This window comes from Psammomys obesus, unplaced genomic scaffold (genome assembly GCF_907164565.1).
Source record: "Psammomys obesus unplaced genomic scaffold, mPsaObe1.curated_primary_1811, whole genome shotgun sequence".
NCBI classification, from domain to species: domain Eukaryota; kingdom Metazoa; phylum Chordata; class Mammalia; order Rodentia; family Muridae; genus Psammomys; species Psammomys obesus.
Genome location: NW_026591086.1, coordinates 45,973,617 through 45,989,997, shown reverse-complemented (window position 1 = coordinate 45,989,997; position 16,381 = coordinate 45,973,617).

The window sequence follows — 16,381 nt, the reverse complement described above, 5'->3', positions numbered from 1 at the left end:
TATTTCTGGATTGCAGGAACTTATTAGCATTTGTTCTAATATGATTGCAAAGGATGAAAAAGCACATTGATTAAATTAAATTAAATTTATTCATAAAAGCTGAGTTGTACACATAAGAAATTCTATAATTTACTACTCCATATAAATATCTAAAAGAACACTGAGGTAGGCACATCAACTTTTGAATTTCATAACTCAGAAGAACTTGCTGAAAAGCCTCTGGCTTGGTATGGTAGCCATAAATTATATATTCTTATTGGCATATATTATCACTAATTTAAAGTAATTACATTTTCTTGTTTTTGTTAATTTTCCCTGTCAAAATTATCATAGAATTTCAGAGAATTTAAGGAGCAACTTAATCAAAAAAGAAACTGATATTTTGGGCATGGATGAGAAATGATAAACTGTCATTTTGGGGGACATGAATTGGGGATTCACCATGCAACCTTGATCATTAATGACTGGTTAGACTTAGATAATATAAGTGAGTCAAAGTGCTCCCAAAATATCAACACAATCAAAGTCCTCGTAACAGTGCACGAGCACATGCAAGTAGTTATGAAGCCTGTCTGTGGGTTATGTTAATATCACAGCCCGTTACACACTCACTGTTGTTGAAACAAAGAAGACAAATGGAAAGGAAACCTCAAAATGCATAGCATGTTTTGTTTTAGCATTCGAATGGAATGCATTCCTTTATACAAAAAGAGAATGTTTTGAACAGAAAACTTAAGTTAGGGAACAAGGAAAACAAAAGTGCAAGGTAAGAAAGATGCAATAAACATCCCCTCAATGAAATAGTTCAACTTTGAACAATGGTTGTCTTAATCACTGTTCATGGCTGTGAAGAGACCCCACGACCAAGACCACTTTTATAAGAGAAAATGTTTGACTGATTGCTTGTTATATGGTTTCAGTGGTTTATTCTGTTCCGTTATCATCATGACACAAGCATGGTGGCATGCATAGAGCTGGCACTGGAGAAATAACTGAGAGCTTTATACTTTGATCTGCAGGCAGAAAGATAGACAGAAACAGAGAAAGAGACAGAGAGTGAAATAGACACACACACAGAGAGAAAGAGAGAGAGAGAGAGAGAGAGAGAGAGAGAGAGAGACTGGCCATGGTGTGGGATTTTGAAATCTCAAGCCAACCTTCAGTGACATATTTCCTCCAAAAAACCCCACCTTCTAATCCTCCTCAAACATGTCCACTCCCTGGTGACTAAGCATTCAAATATATGAGCCTATGGACCATTATTATTCAAACCACCACAATAGTTTCATTGCTACTACAGAAAAAATAATATATATACCTGAGAAAGATTACCACATTAATGAGCCTTCACAGGGCTGGGAGGACAGCTCGCCCTCCCAGAGTTCCCTGTTCATACATCATAAGGCTCAAAAGTAACTGTATTGCTAGATCCAGGCTTTCTGGAACTCTCTTCTGATCTCTGCGGGTACCTGCACACATATAGCAAGTGGATTCATAGCCAGGAACTCACAAACATATAAATCATTAAAAAATTAAAAATACAAATTTTTGCAAAAAATGAGCCTATGTAGCAATCGTGTTTCTATATACATGTATTTTAATATATTACTCATATAACACACTATGTATTACTGTTCTTTCATTATGAGAGAAATGATTAATAATTTTACTCTCATCTTGTTTTTATTTCTCATTTTAAAAATTTATTTTATTATAGACATAGCGTATGGCAGTCAGTATCCAAGTGGGTTCCCCAGGAAGAGGAACAGGGACTGTCTCTGATATGAACTCAGTGGCCTACTCTTTGACCTTCCTTCCCTGTGGGAGGAGCAGCCTTGTTAAGCCACAGAGGAGGACATTGCAGCCAGTCCTGATGAGACCTGACAAGCTAGGGTCAGATGGAAGGGGAGAAGGACCTCCCCTGTCAGTGGACTTAGACAGGGGGAAGGAGGAGATGAAAGAGGGAGGGTGGGATTGGGAGAGACTGAGGGAGGGGGCTACAGCTGGGATACAAAGTGAATAAACTCTAATTAATATAAAAAATAAAAATGTAATTAAAATTATTTTATTATTATTATTTTTAAATTATTCACTTTAAACCCCAATTGTAACCCCTACCTCATCTCCTTCTGGCCCCTCCCTTCTTCCTTCTTCCTCACTATCTCCTTCACCTAGTCTTCAGAAAGGGGGAATTCTCTTCTTTGATGATCTGTCCACAGTTATCAAGTCTTTTCAGGCTGCCTGCATCCTCTTCCTCTGTGGCCTGGTGAGACCATCTCACCTGGGGAAGGTGATCGAGGAACATGCACCAGAGTTCATATCCGAGACTGTCTCTTCCCCCTTACTAGAGAACTCACATGGAGCCTGAGATGCCTATGGGCTATGTCTGAGTAGGGTCCTAGTCCTCCCCATTCATGGTCCTTGATTAGTGCATCCCTCTTTGCCAGACCCCTGGTCCCAGGTTTTTTCCGTTCTGTTGGTCTTGTTTTTTAAATTAATTTATTATTTTATTAATTAAAATTTATTCTATTTGTATCCAAGCTGTATTCCCCCCTCATCCCCTCCCAATCTCATCCTCTCTCCCTCTTCTACTCCCATGCCCCTCCCCAGGTCAACTGATTTTTCACAGAACAAACTATTTTATTTAGGATTCTTTTTCATTTTTATTTTATTTTTATTAATTAAAGTTTATTCACTTTGTATCCCAGGTGTAGCCCCCTCCTTATCCCCTTCTAATCCCACACTCTGTCCCTCTTCTCCTATGACCCACCCCCAGTCTAATGATAGGGTAGGTCCTCCTCCCCTTCCCTCTGACTCTAGCTTATCAGGTCTCATCAGGGCTGGCTGCCTTGTCTGCCTCTGTTGCCTGGTATGGCTGCGCCCCCATCAGGGTTTTGTTCTCATTTTGAAAGGGTTAATTCATTAAGATTTTCTCTGTCATTACTAACACGTCACTCCATTTTGTGCAGAAATGAAGGATTTCCAAGGATATTAAGCTTCAAAGCCTTTGTGTATGTGCTGAGTGTGTGTTAGTTTTTCCTGGATGAATGTCTTTGACACATATGTTCATGTGTGTCTGTGTAACTGTGAGGGAGCACCAAAGTATTTATGGAGGTCAGAAGACATCCATCAAGTTACAGTTTCCTTTCTTCTTTGAGCCTGTGACTCTTGTTCTTAAATGCTGCATATACAGGGTAGATGGCCTATTCTGGTGAGTTTTCCAGTTTTTCCCTTTCAATTTCTTGTGTGATCTCTGGAATTCAGACACACTATCACAGTGGGCTGTACTTGGGTTCTAGAGCTCTGAACTCAGATCCATGGCATGAACATTATTACTGAGTTACCTTATTAACTCAAAGGATATGGGATTTTTAGTTTAGGAAATTGGACAAATTTATATATCAACTTCACTACGTTCTTTAAAAGACAGTAAAGCTAATAGAACATGAATTTTTTAATTTTGTCCTCAAAAAAATTGTGGAGGATCATATTGTCAAGCCTGCTATCTGTTATTCTAAAAATAAAAATGGCTTCATTTTCTCAAATGTTTCTTATCTCTGTACAAAAATGCATCTCCCCCTCTATCTGTATCTGAGTGGCTCATATAAAAATTCAAATCTTCATCTGATAATAACTACTTTCATTTCCTTTGCAACACTGATACCATTTTGACTGTTTTTTCACACCAAGGAAATAGGCATATTTTAGCTGCTATTAAAAAAAGAAAACATTGCAGAGAAATACTCCATTGTGTAGATGTACCACAGTTTCTGCATCCATTCTTCAGTTGAGGGGCAACTGGGCTGTTTCCAACTTCTGGCTATTACAAATAAAGCTGCTACAAACATGGTTGAGCAAATGTCTTTATTGTGTACTTGAGCCCCTTCTGGATATATGCCTAGGAGTGGTATGGCTGGATCTTGAGGAAGTGCTATTCCTAGTTGTCTGAGAAAGCGCCAGATTGATTTCCAGAGTGGTTGTAGGAGTTTACATTCCCACCAGCAGTGGAGGAGGGTTCCACTTTCTCCACAGCCTCTCCAGCATGTGTTGTCACTTGAGTTTTTCATCTTGGCCATTCTGATGGGTGTAAGGTGAAATCTCAGGGTCGTTTTGATTTGCATTTCCCTAATGGCTAATGAGGTTGAACATTTCTTTTAAGTGTTTCTTTGCCATTCGATATTCCTCTACAGAGAATTCTCTGTTTAGCTCTGTTCCCCATTTTTTAAGTGGATTATTTGGTTTGCTGTTTTTCAGCTTCTTTAGTTCTTTATATATACTGGATATTAGCCCTCTGTCAGATAAATGGTTGGTGAAGATTCTTTCCCAATCTGTAGGCAGTCGTTTTGTTTTGATGACAGTGTCCTTTGCTTTACAGAAGCTTTTCAGTTTCATGAGGTCCCATTTATTGATTGTTGCTCTTAGAGCCTGTGCTGTTGGTGTTCTGTTCAGGAAGTTGTCTCCTGTGCCAATGAGTTCAAGGGTATTCCCCACTTTTTCTTCTAACCGATTTAGTGTGAACGGTTTTATGTTGAGGTCTTTGATCCACTTGGACTTCAGCTTTGTGCATGGTGATAAGTATGGATCTATTTTCATTTTTCTACATGTAGACATCCAGTTAGACCAGCACCATCTGTTGAAGATGCTATCTTTTTTCCATTGTATGGATCCAGAGTGAGCTGTCCCATAAGCAGAAAGACACACACGGTATATATTCACTCATATAAACATATAACATAGGATAAACCTACTAAAACCCTGAACATCTAAAGAAACTAATCAAGAGAGCGGACCCTGACTAAAACACTCAATCCCCATACCTAAAAGCAAAGAGGATAGACATCAGAAGAAGAAGAAGAAAACAGGAGACAACCTAGGAACCTGCCACAGAGGGCCTCTGAAAGCCTCTGCCCTACAGACTATCAAAGCAGACACTGAGACTTAAGACCAACTGATGGGCAAAGTGCATGGAATCTTAAGTAAGAAGTGGGAAATAGTAAGATCTGGAGAGGACAGGAACACCACAAGGAGAGCAACAGAACCAGAAAATTTGAACACAGGGGTCTCCCCAGGGACTCATATTCCAACCAAGGAACATGCATGGCGATAACCTAGAAGCCCTGCACAGATGTAGTCCATGACAGCGTAGTATCCAAGTGGGTTCCATAGTAATGGGAAGAGGGACTGCCTCTGACATAATCTGATAGGCCTGTTCTTTGATCACCTACCCCTGAGGGGAGAGCAGCCCTACCTGGCCACAGAAGATGACAATGCAGCCATTCTTGATGGGATCTGATAGACTAAGATCAGAAGGAAGGAGAGGAGGACCTCCCCTATCAGTGGACTTGGGAGGGGTAAGCGAGAAGAAGGGGGAGAGAGGGTGGGTCTGGGAGGGGAGAAGGGAAGGGCTTATTGGGGGATACAAAGTGAATAAACTGTAATTAATAAAAAAATAAAAAGAAAAAAGAAAAGAAAACAACCTAGAATATCCATAATGAATATCCAAACTATGCCAAGCTATTTGAACAAAAAAACTGAAAAAAGAAATAAAAATTTGAGATATGATGTTTTAACACAGAAATAAAAGCACAAATGACTAGTTTTCATAAATAATACATACATTATTTTAGGTCAGTGAGTTGTTCAGTGAGTTTTCCTTCTAAGAGTAATAACAAATGTTATCCTGCAAAATTCTAATATTTTGTAAGATTGCTTGTTCCATCAGCTAATATAAATGTGTCCTTCTTGTGTGATGCTTCCTGTACAATGAGTACTTTGTGATTTGGCTTGTGTGCTCCTTTGGGCAGTTTATTCTGGGGCTCCATTTCAATGTCAGGGTTACATAAGAAACAACAGCAAATATACTGGCCTCTATGTTTATTGAGGCTGTAATTTTCTAGGTCATGCATATGTGATACAAAAGAGTGATTTGTTAGTAACAAGCTCTTACGTTTATAGACTATATTTCCTCATCCACTTCTTGGAACTGAATAATTCTAACTTAATTGTCCTCTCTAAATCAGATTTACTACAGTTATTTCCTTTGCAGCATTTCAAGAATAACCATATTATTCTCCAAGGGAATATATAATGGAGTCTTTTAGCTTGGATACTTCCTTCAGGGCCTACTTGCACAGATCAACTGGGAAAATAACATTACTCCTCTTCAAAATATCTTCAAGATAGCACTTTCTCCAAAGTCTTTTTTTTTAAAAAAAGGGAAGTTTATTGTGATATTAAAATGATGAAAAATGTCTTACATGCAACACAAAATTCATAAAAGGAAGAATTTGATTCCAGCAAAATACAATTTCTCTTCTCTGATGGTATTGTTAAAAATTAAAACAAATACCAACATAAGCCTTGTTCAAGAGAAAATGTTAACAAATTGCATACTAAAAAGTTATAGAAATATGAAAGTTTCTTAAACTCAATATTCAGAAGTTAAATGACAAGAAATGGATAGTAACTGAATGGTCACTTTCAAAAGCGCTGTGTAAATGTCAGCTGATGAAACGTTCTGCATCATTCATCACCTGGAAGATACAAACTAGATACCTTCAAAGTGAAACCTTTAGATACTTTCAAAAACTTATTAATTTCATTAAAACATGTTTTTGAGAAGATGAAGTGTTAGCGAGGACCTACGGCAGCTGGGAATTTTTTCTGTTATTAGTGATAATGCAAATTATTAGTGATTGACAGCAGCAGTAGTAAGACAGCATAATCACTTTGAAAAACCGCTTTCATCCTTCTTAAATAGTGAAACTGTATTCGCCATGCAACTCAGTAATCCTACTGCTTCCTACCAAGAAAATCACAACCTATGTGCATATAAGTATTTATAGTGACTTTATTAATAAGCTAAAAATGTAGATAGGTTATAGAGCTATGAGGGTGCCTCAATTTCTCCAAAGTCTTAACCAGTACTCTATATTTTTAGTAAAATGATTTGTTTTTCTCAAAAGAAAATTGCCATCCTCCAAAACAAAACTTTTTTTTTGTTTTTTTTTTTTTAATATTTCATGGCCTGAATATTGCTATGCATACTTTACATTAATTATTTATGTACAGAACATTGTGAGAATCAGAACATTTTCATTCTGAAATTTTGTAATTTCTTCATAAAATTACAGTTCTTTTTTTTTTTAACCCAACACTCCAAATATTCTACTATAGTAGTGCTAATCTTTTCTGTTCTTGAATGAAGAACTACCTTCATCCTGTTCCTTACTTTTCTTTAACTTATGTAACTTGTTTTCCTTGTTTGGTTTTGGTTTGTTACTGTTTTATTTTATGTTCTAAGAGATAGGTCTCACACATCATGGACAAATGCTTCACCACTGAATAATTAGTCTAGCCATTTACTATTTTCTTCAACACTTTCCTAAAACTGTCCACTTAAGGTTTATTAGAGAAATCACATTACTATTTTTTACTTCTCACTTATTAGTCCTTCCTTAAATTTAACATTTGAAAGAGGTAACAATATATGTCTCTGAAAGCAATTATTTTCAGTTATCTCCCAACATTTCAGTATTGGTGCTTCAATTTCTCCCCCAGTGACTCCTTCTCCTTTGCTGGCTTATTATTTCACATTTGTCTGAAATACTTTCTTTTTGACAGAGACTGAGCTGCTTCTTTTTTCAATCTGTGCTTACTGTCTAGCATTGTTATCTGATTGATAATACTGATCATCATCTTCTAGGAAGGGGTGAATATGTACCTCCTGTGTGTGGGCGGGGTAGTTGAAATTTACGCTGGCGTATCTAGGAAAATCTAGATATGTTACATGGCTTCTTAGGACGCCCCCCCCCCCCAACATACTTGTTTTCTACCCAAGATATTGCCATCCTGAATTATTCAGATCGGATCCAGTAATATTATTTATTTTCTTTATTTCTGCCTCCTCCCTTGTATCCTCCTTGTTTTTTATCCTCTGTGGGTCTGTGCCGTGTGGTATGCTTATTCTGTATTAAATGGCTAAAGTCCCTTAAAAGTTGAGTGCACACTGTAAGTGTCTTTCTGGGTCTGGGTTATCTCACTCCAGATCCATTTTCCTGCAAATTTCCTGATTTCTTTGTTTTGATTTTTTATTATTTATTATAATTTATTCACTTTGTATTTCTGCTGTAGCCCCCTTGTCAACTCCCAGTCCAACCCACCATCACTCTTCTACAACTATGCCCCTACATTGTTCATAATAGCTGAGTAGTTTTCCATTGTGTCAGCAAGGTAATGCTTGAGTAAGATACCCAACAGTATAGATTCAAAGAATGATAAAAAAGAAATCTAGCAAAAAGCTTAAAGAAATCTTGTTAAAATTAATTTGCGTATCTAAGAATGGACCAAAATAGAGAAGAAAAAATTTTCCAACTACAAGTAAGAATAAAGGGAAGAAAGGAAGAAGAAAGCTATAGCAAAGACATATAAGGCAATAATAGTACTTGAGAAAGGACAAGTACATAAAAGAAAAATTTGTCTTGCAGTCTTTGAATTTTTAATAATAAAAAATGTTCACAGAGATTATAAAACTTAGATACCTACTAAGGAGGTAGGTAGATACCTACCTCCTAGGATTAGGAATCTGGAGAGGATGTAAAAGTAGGTATTACTATCAGAGAAAAAGACTGGTATGTAGTATTTTCTTTTAGTCATATCTTATTTCCTTTGATTCATGAAGACACATATTGAGAGTTTTGAAGTGGCTGTGTGAAGTGAGAGTGGATTATTTAACATACCATTTTGGAATGTATGTTCGTTGCTAGAACTTAACTATTTAGAAACACACATATACACAGAGATAGGGTAAGAAGGCTTCTGAGCATTTAGATCAAGAAATTAAATCAAGATCTTTGTTCCCTAGTAAGGAGAACAAAGGCTGACATGGACTCTTGCTGCCTGCACTTTGATTACTTCCCCCTGGTGGGGCAACTTTTCCAGGCCACAGAGGAAGAGGTTGCAGGCAGTCCTAATTAAACTTGATAGGCTGGGGTCAGTTGGTAAGGACAGGAGGCACCCCCTTTCTGAAGACTTGGGAAGAGGGATACAGGGGAAGAGAGGGAGGAAGGGTAGGATAGGAAGGAGACAATGGAGATAGCTACAATTGGGATTTAAAGTGAATAAATTAAAAAAACAAAAAAAGAAATTAGATCAAGAATGAAACGGTGTGCCTGTCAAAATGAACAGCTTATCAAGTGAAAGCAAGTTTATGCTTTAAGGTGACTGGAATACTGTGAGACTTACACAGATGAATATGAGATTTACAAATGCTGTTGTTCCTAAGTACAAAGTAGATATAAAATTATTTATTATAAAAAGAGTAGATATAAGATTTATACAAAGGATGCAACATTCATCAAATGTGAAAATATTTACAGTCTCAAATAAAGAGAAGCAAGGGAAACATATTCTTCATGATTTTTATGACCATCTAAGTTATTCTGGGAGAACGTACATGGATTTAACGACAGTGAAACCATTTAGGATTCTGACTTTGTAGACACTTGCATAAGAGAAATAAAAGATAACTATGTTAGAAGAGTGGCAAGGTTATAACATTCTTAATTATTAATTTTAATTGTATTCAATAGTTAAATTACACATGGTGCTAAGACATCAAAACATAATGTTTAAATAGGTTATTCTTAAAAACAAAATCTTTTATTTATTATGTGACAGATAGATATATCCCTTGAATTTTTTAAGAGGCAGTGTTGAGCACATTGTGAAACTTGATGATTCAGTCAATGGCTTGCAGCATATATAATAATAATTACCTTAGATTGTGTCAACTTCTAACAGTGTAGACATCTTAGCTTTTATAAATGTCAGCTCTGACCTTCACACAGATATGAACTTTTCAAAAATTATTTTATTTATTATTTATAGAGTATCTTACCTGCATATGTGCCTGCATGTATTGCCTGCAACCTAGAAGAGGGCACCAGACTCATTTTAGATGGTAATGAGTCACCATGTGATTGCTGGGAATTGAACTCAGGACCTTTGGAAGTACAGCCAGTTCTCTTAACCTCTGAGCTATCTCTCTAAGGGCCCCACCCTTTTTAAAATATTTATTTATTAGATATACAGTGTTCTGCTGGCTTGTTTGCCTGCAGGCCAGAAGTGGGCACCAGATCTCGGTATAGGTAGTTTTGGGCGACCATGTGACTTCTGGGAATTGAACTCAGGACCTTTGGAAAAGCAGCCAGTGCTCTTATCTTCTGAGCCATCTCTCCAGCCAAATACAAACTTTTCTAATGTTAATTATCCAGGAATACATAATTATTCTTAAATAATGCATATCTACATATATATGTTCATGTTTTAATATATTTTAATATATTTCATCATTTAATTTGCTTGTTATTCTGTAGGCTTAAACATTTATCAGGTAATTAGAATCAATGGAATATGTTGACTTACTTTTTTACTATAATTACTAGATTTGGGACTGGTTTAGTCTCTCCAAAAAGTAGAAGTGATTCAGAAAAGGGTCCTAACAGAAGCCTACTTCAGTGTCACCATACCTCAACTATTGTCTTTAGGATATTAACATTACAAACTGCTACTCTGTGAATTAAAGCATTATTTCCTGGAAATAATGAAAACATGCAGAATAGTAAAAATATAATGTGAATATGCAAACGCATAACCTCATTTAGTCAACATTACTGTTACTAATTTGTCCAAATTTTCTTTATTGTATTTCTGGTTAAACATGATTATCTGTAATTAGAGACTGGTTTGTGGTTAATGCTCTTCTAATGCTCAAAATAATTTAGGTACATTTAATGAATGTGCAAATCAATTCTAAGAAATCAAATTTAATGCTCAAGTACTCAACAAGGCGATTTGTTCAACCATGTTTGTAGCAGCTTTATTTGTAATAGCCAGAACATGGAAGCAACCTAGATGTCGATCAACAGAGGAATGGATACAGAAATTGTGGTATTTTTACACAATGGAATACTACTCAGCAATCAGAAAGGAGGAAATCATGAAATTTGCAGGCAAATGGTGGGATCTAGAAAAGATCATGCTGAGTGAAGTATCCCAGAAGGAGAAAGAAAAACATGGTATATACTCGCTTATATAGACCTACAAGATATCATAAACATAATGAAATCTACACACCTAAAGGAGATAATCAAGAAAGTGAACAAGAGCAAAGATGATCAATCCTCCTTTAGAAAGACAAATGGGATGTGCATTGAACGTATGACAGGAGTCTACCGCAAAAGGCATCTGAAAGACTCTAACTAGCAGTGTTTCAAAGCAGACACTAAGACTCATAACCAAACCATGGCAGAGTGCAGCGAATCATATGAAAGAAGGGGAGTTAGTATGATATGGAAAGGATAGGAGCTCTACAAGGACCAAATGTATCCGGGCACAGGGTCTTTTCTGAGACTGACACTCAATCAAGGACCATCTATGGATATAACCTAGAACTTCTGCTCGGATGTGGCCCGTGGTAGCTCAGTAACCAAGTAGTTTTCCAAAGTAAGGGGAACAAGGACTATTTCTAACAGGATCCCCAGGTCAGGCTCTTTGACCTCCCCCCCACCGCCCCAGGGGAGGAGCAGTCCTGTTAGGCCACAGAGGAGGACTTTGCAGCCAGCCCTGAAGATACCTGATAAAACAGGGTCAAATGAAAGGGGAGGAGGTCCTCCCCTATCAGTGGACTTGGAAAGGGACAGGGAGGAGACCAGGGAGGGAATGTGGGGTTGGGGAGGGAATGAGGGAGCGGGATACAGCTGGGACACAGAGTTAACAAATTGTAACTAAAAAGAAAAGAAAAATAAAATTAAAAAAAAAAGAAATCAAATTTATTACTTAGTTAAAGACACATAAATTTAAACAGTTGTTGTTTAGAATTAAAAAAAGCTGATCAGGAGACCTATGGGGTAAAAAAGCAAAACAACAACACAAAAAAACAAATAAAAAAATTACCCTACTCATGTGAAATGTCTTAATGTCTATCTAATTTGCTTTACAATAAGTGTATACTCAGAAAATGGTGAGATTTATTCAAATCTCAAAGAATCATCAAAGAAGGCAACAACTCACTTGTTAATTTGTCACATGATCACATGTGCACCTTTAAGCTGTGCCTATAACAGTATAAATTTTTCCCTCAGCCATGGATCTTCATCCAAAGCCATTTTTAGGACATGGGGTTTTGGTGGAAAAACATATTATTTTCAGTGGGGTGATTATCATAAACAATTGAGTGAGAAATAAAGGCCTATAAGTAACTCATTATTTCTCACTGTAAAAAGTGAATGAGAAAAGGAATGACACTTCTATTTCTTATTCAGGGATTTGCACTATGTTCAGAAATTATGATAATTATTGTACACAACATTGATTCAGATCTACTTTATGACCACCATGGCACTGAACCTCATTACTTTAACAGACATTTGTAATGTTGAAAAAATGTTTTTGAAATATATGTTCTGTTTCTGTTGACCTAAGTACAAATATATTGATGTTATAGATATAAAGATCTGTATTAATTAAAATTTCAGTTAGATTATACTACCTATCTGATCTTAAGGGAAATTAAGATTATTCAGAATAGACTGGGCATAGACGCCTACCCTGGATCATAGCTATCCTGTTAGAAAACAAAGAGGCTTCTCAGTTTTTTTTCATCAGAAACATTTAATATACATGATAGTCTATAAAATCAGTAGATATGATAACATTATTTTGATATACTAGGATGATTGATTATTAATATATTTTGCTGTCATTTAAACATTTTCTCTATAAATGTAAAGATTCAAAATTACATTGCATAAAATGTATTTTATGCATAAAATGGACCTGGAATTCTCCTGTATGTGTAAAATAATGTGTTATGATGACTTTTCCTTTGGAGACATGAGCAAATGTTTACTTTCCCCAGCCTCTATCAAAGGTTTTGGTACCATTTCAGCATAGTTTAGTGAATGAATGAATTTATTGACTTACATATTAGAGTATGGATGAGAGGTATTTACAAGGTTATTAAGTACTCAAAAGCCATTCTCTTACCAAAGAATATGCCTCAAGAAGGATGACACTCATAAAAGTCACACTCCGGCTGTTCCCTACATGACTTATAGCTCTAAAGTTTGTAGAGTTATCTTTTTCCAGGAATTGTATATGTAACATTGGGAGGGAGGAGCATGGAGAATCCTAAAAGTTTCCAGAACTTCCTGACATTGAGATGTGGTTACTTCCTGAGCAATGTAATTTTTATTCATTTCTTGAGTCTTCAAGAACCTCATTCAGGCTAGAGTGTCTTATTTTTGGAGGAAATTGAAGAAGAACAAATACTAACAATGTAATGATTCTCTGGCATAAGAATCATTGTTCAAGGACACAAAATAAAACATGTGGACCAAATGATGTTCAGTTCCTCTGGGGATGTTATTTTCAACATAAATTCATAGAATCAAATTAGGCTCTTTGGTCTCCCCACCCCCCAAGGGAGGAGCAGTCCTGTTAGGCCACAGAGGAGAGCTTTGCAGCCAGTCCTGAGGATACCTGATAAAACAGGATCAGATGAATGGGTGGAGGTCCCCCCTATCAGTGGACTTGGCAAGGGGCGCAGTGGAGAGGAGGGAGGGAGGGAGGGACTGGGAGGGAATGAGGGATCGGGACACGGCTGGGGTACATAGTTAATAAAATGTAACTGATAAAAAAAAATATAATACAAAAAAAAATTTAGACTATAAGAGGAAAGAATCCAGAAAAGCAACAACATAAAACTATTGCAATATCTCAAGTTAAATTCTATGAAATTTATACTTAAGAGTCATATGTATAAATGATTTGGAAAATCTCTCAACAGTCCATACATTTTATGGTTTTAGAATCAACAAATGTGAAGAAAATTAAATTGTGTCTTAAAGAACCAATAGAGAAAATGTTCCAATTGTCCAATTTTAGATTTCTTTGAAAGAGTAAAAAAATGAAGGTAACTTCCTCTGTACATGACTTTACCCTTGCTACTGAAGTCAGGAGAATTACCGATCAGTTACATATGTAGCCCAGTTATGTACTCTCAGGAAAATTTCCTACTGTGTTGAGTGTGGTAAATGTTGGTTCGTATTAGATGCCTGTGGAGATGATGGCCTACAGGCTACCTTGATCAGGATCCCCTGAGATTCACTGAGCTCTTTGATAATGCAATAAATGGTACATGACACTTCATAAGAGTTCAGGATTTTCTGTTTAATGAATTTCTGTTTAATTCATTCCCAAAGAATGGCTGTAGTGTGAAGTACAGTAGAATTCATATTTTTAGTGTAACTACTTGACTCATACAAATATTTTTAAGTGAGTTGTGCAAGAACACTGAAAGAGAAAAGACCTGGCATTATACTTTTAAGTTTTACATAAAAACAATAGATTTTCCATGCATGAAAATACTTGAATTTCTACAACTAAACATATGTGTTAAGAAAGTATAAAAAAATACACCATCCAGTTTTAAGCCATTTCCCTTGACCTGCTTTACTCCCTTCATGCTTGCTATTTTGTCTTCTCAGTGTCTCACATCTACTATAAATAGATAGTGATAATAATAGAAATATCTATGTTCTGAAAGAATAGAGATAGACATATAGAAAGGATTTTTATTTCTTCTCACTAAAACCATGCACTCACACAAGTGTCTTTATGTGCATGTTCATATGGCCGACACATCAATTTCATTCTTTTCTGGTTTTGCATGTATATAGGCTATCTGTGTGGAGGCACACAGATGTGTGTGAATACCTGTATGTGTAATGGTGTGGCCGTGGTGGTCTGACCGTGGGAAGGCCCAAGGTGGACATTAGTTATCTTCCTTGAAAAATCTCCACTTTACTTACTGAGGGAGGGTCTCTTGTTGAAGATGAAGTTCATTCATTCTGCTGCTCTAGGTAATCCCTGCTACTGGGATACCCGTCTCTCCATCCTGAGATTGCAGGCAAGATTCCACACTTGCCTGTCTTTTATGTCTCCTCACTCAAGTTCTTTAACCAGGACATAAAGCATTTTGCCCTGTGTCATTTTGTCAGCCTCTGTTTATTTCAAATAATGTAAACAATTTTCAAAATATTTTGAGTTATATAACATAACGTAGGCACAATTTAATTACATATTTCTATCATAAAAATTATTTCAATTTAGTTTCCTTAAACATACATGTTTAATTGTATATTTTATGCTTCCTTAAGAAAAACAAAGTAGCTGATATACATCAATAAATAAATATTGTTTTACACTAATGATTAAATTTGTAAAACTGCCTTTTATGAAAACTATTTGTTTCTCATTCCAAAACAAACAAAAATAATGTCATTGTGGAATATTGGTGAATTCTTTGGACTTTTAAGGTATTTGTTTCAATGAGTAGGAAAAATGTTATTAAAAATAAATAAATCCTGCAGCCATTACTGAATTAGGAGATGAGGAAAATAAGATTGCTACTTTCAAACATCTATTGTTTCATTAATATTATGGTATTTAAACAAACCTTACAGCAAGAGATATTAGGACTATGCTGTTATGAAGTTATTGGCTATTTTGGATGGTGGGTGGATTCAAGGAAACCTGACCAAAAAAAAAAAAAATAGAAAAGTTTCACAGTAGATATAAAAAGTTTAAGGAACATATTAGAAAAATGGGCCTGAAAAAATATTGAACAATGAACAATGGGATTGTTCAATTATTCCCTGTTGCTCAGGAACTTATACTATTTGCTAGTGCTGAGAAGCAAGTAACCTTGGCTGACCATGACATGGTACAATCAAGGAAAGATTCAGAGAAAAAAAAAAACTGAAAACAGCCGACTTAGAACTTAACTCCTAATTCAATCCCCATAAGAGGAAAAAATAGTTTTCCAGGTGCTGTGCCTTTTAAAACAGGTGAGAAAATATGCTCTTTGGAGAGATAAGGGATGATAATTATATTATAGTCTCAAATTTAGCTAAAATGTAAGACATTGTACATTGTTGGAAAAATATCCCTTACCAGGAAGCAAGATTAATGAATAAATTGAGTTTTCTTGGTGTTGGCAATAGATATATTTTTACAAGAATCAGAAAACATAGTTCTGTATGTTTGTCTTTCTTATGTCCATCTGTCTTTTAAAAGAATGCCTCAATTTGTTATATAACTATAAAAGTAAGGATTTATGTTCTTTTATTGAACTGGTTTTACATGTAAGCTCTAATTTGGTGTATGTACTAGGACTTCCTGTTTGTTAGCAGTGCATAAACACATAATGCATACCTAGACCCTCTCAGGTAGACTTGGACTTTCCAGCATATTTCCTATTTAGACCCACATGTTTAAGATAATCCAAAATGAATTACATCCACTTTGTTCTAGTCAC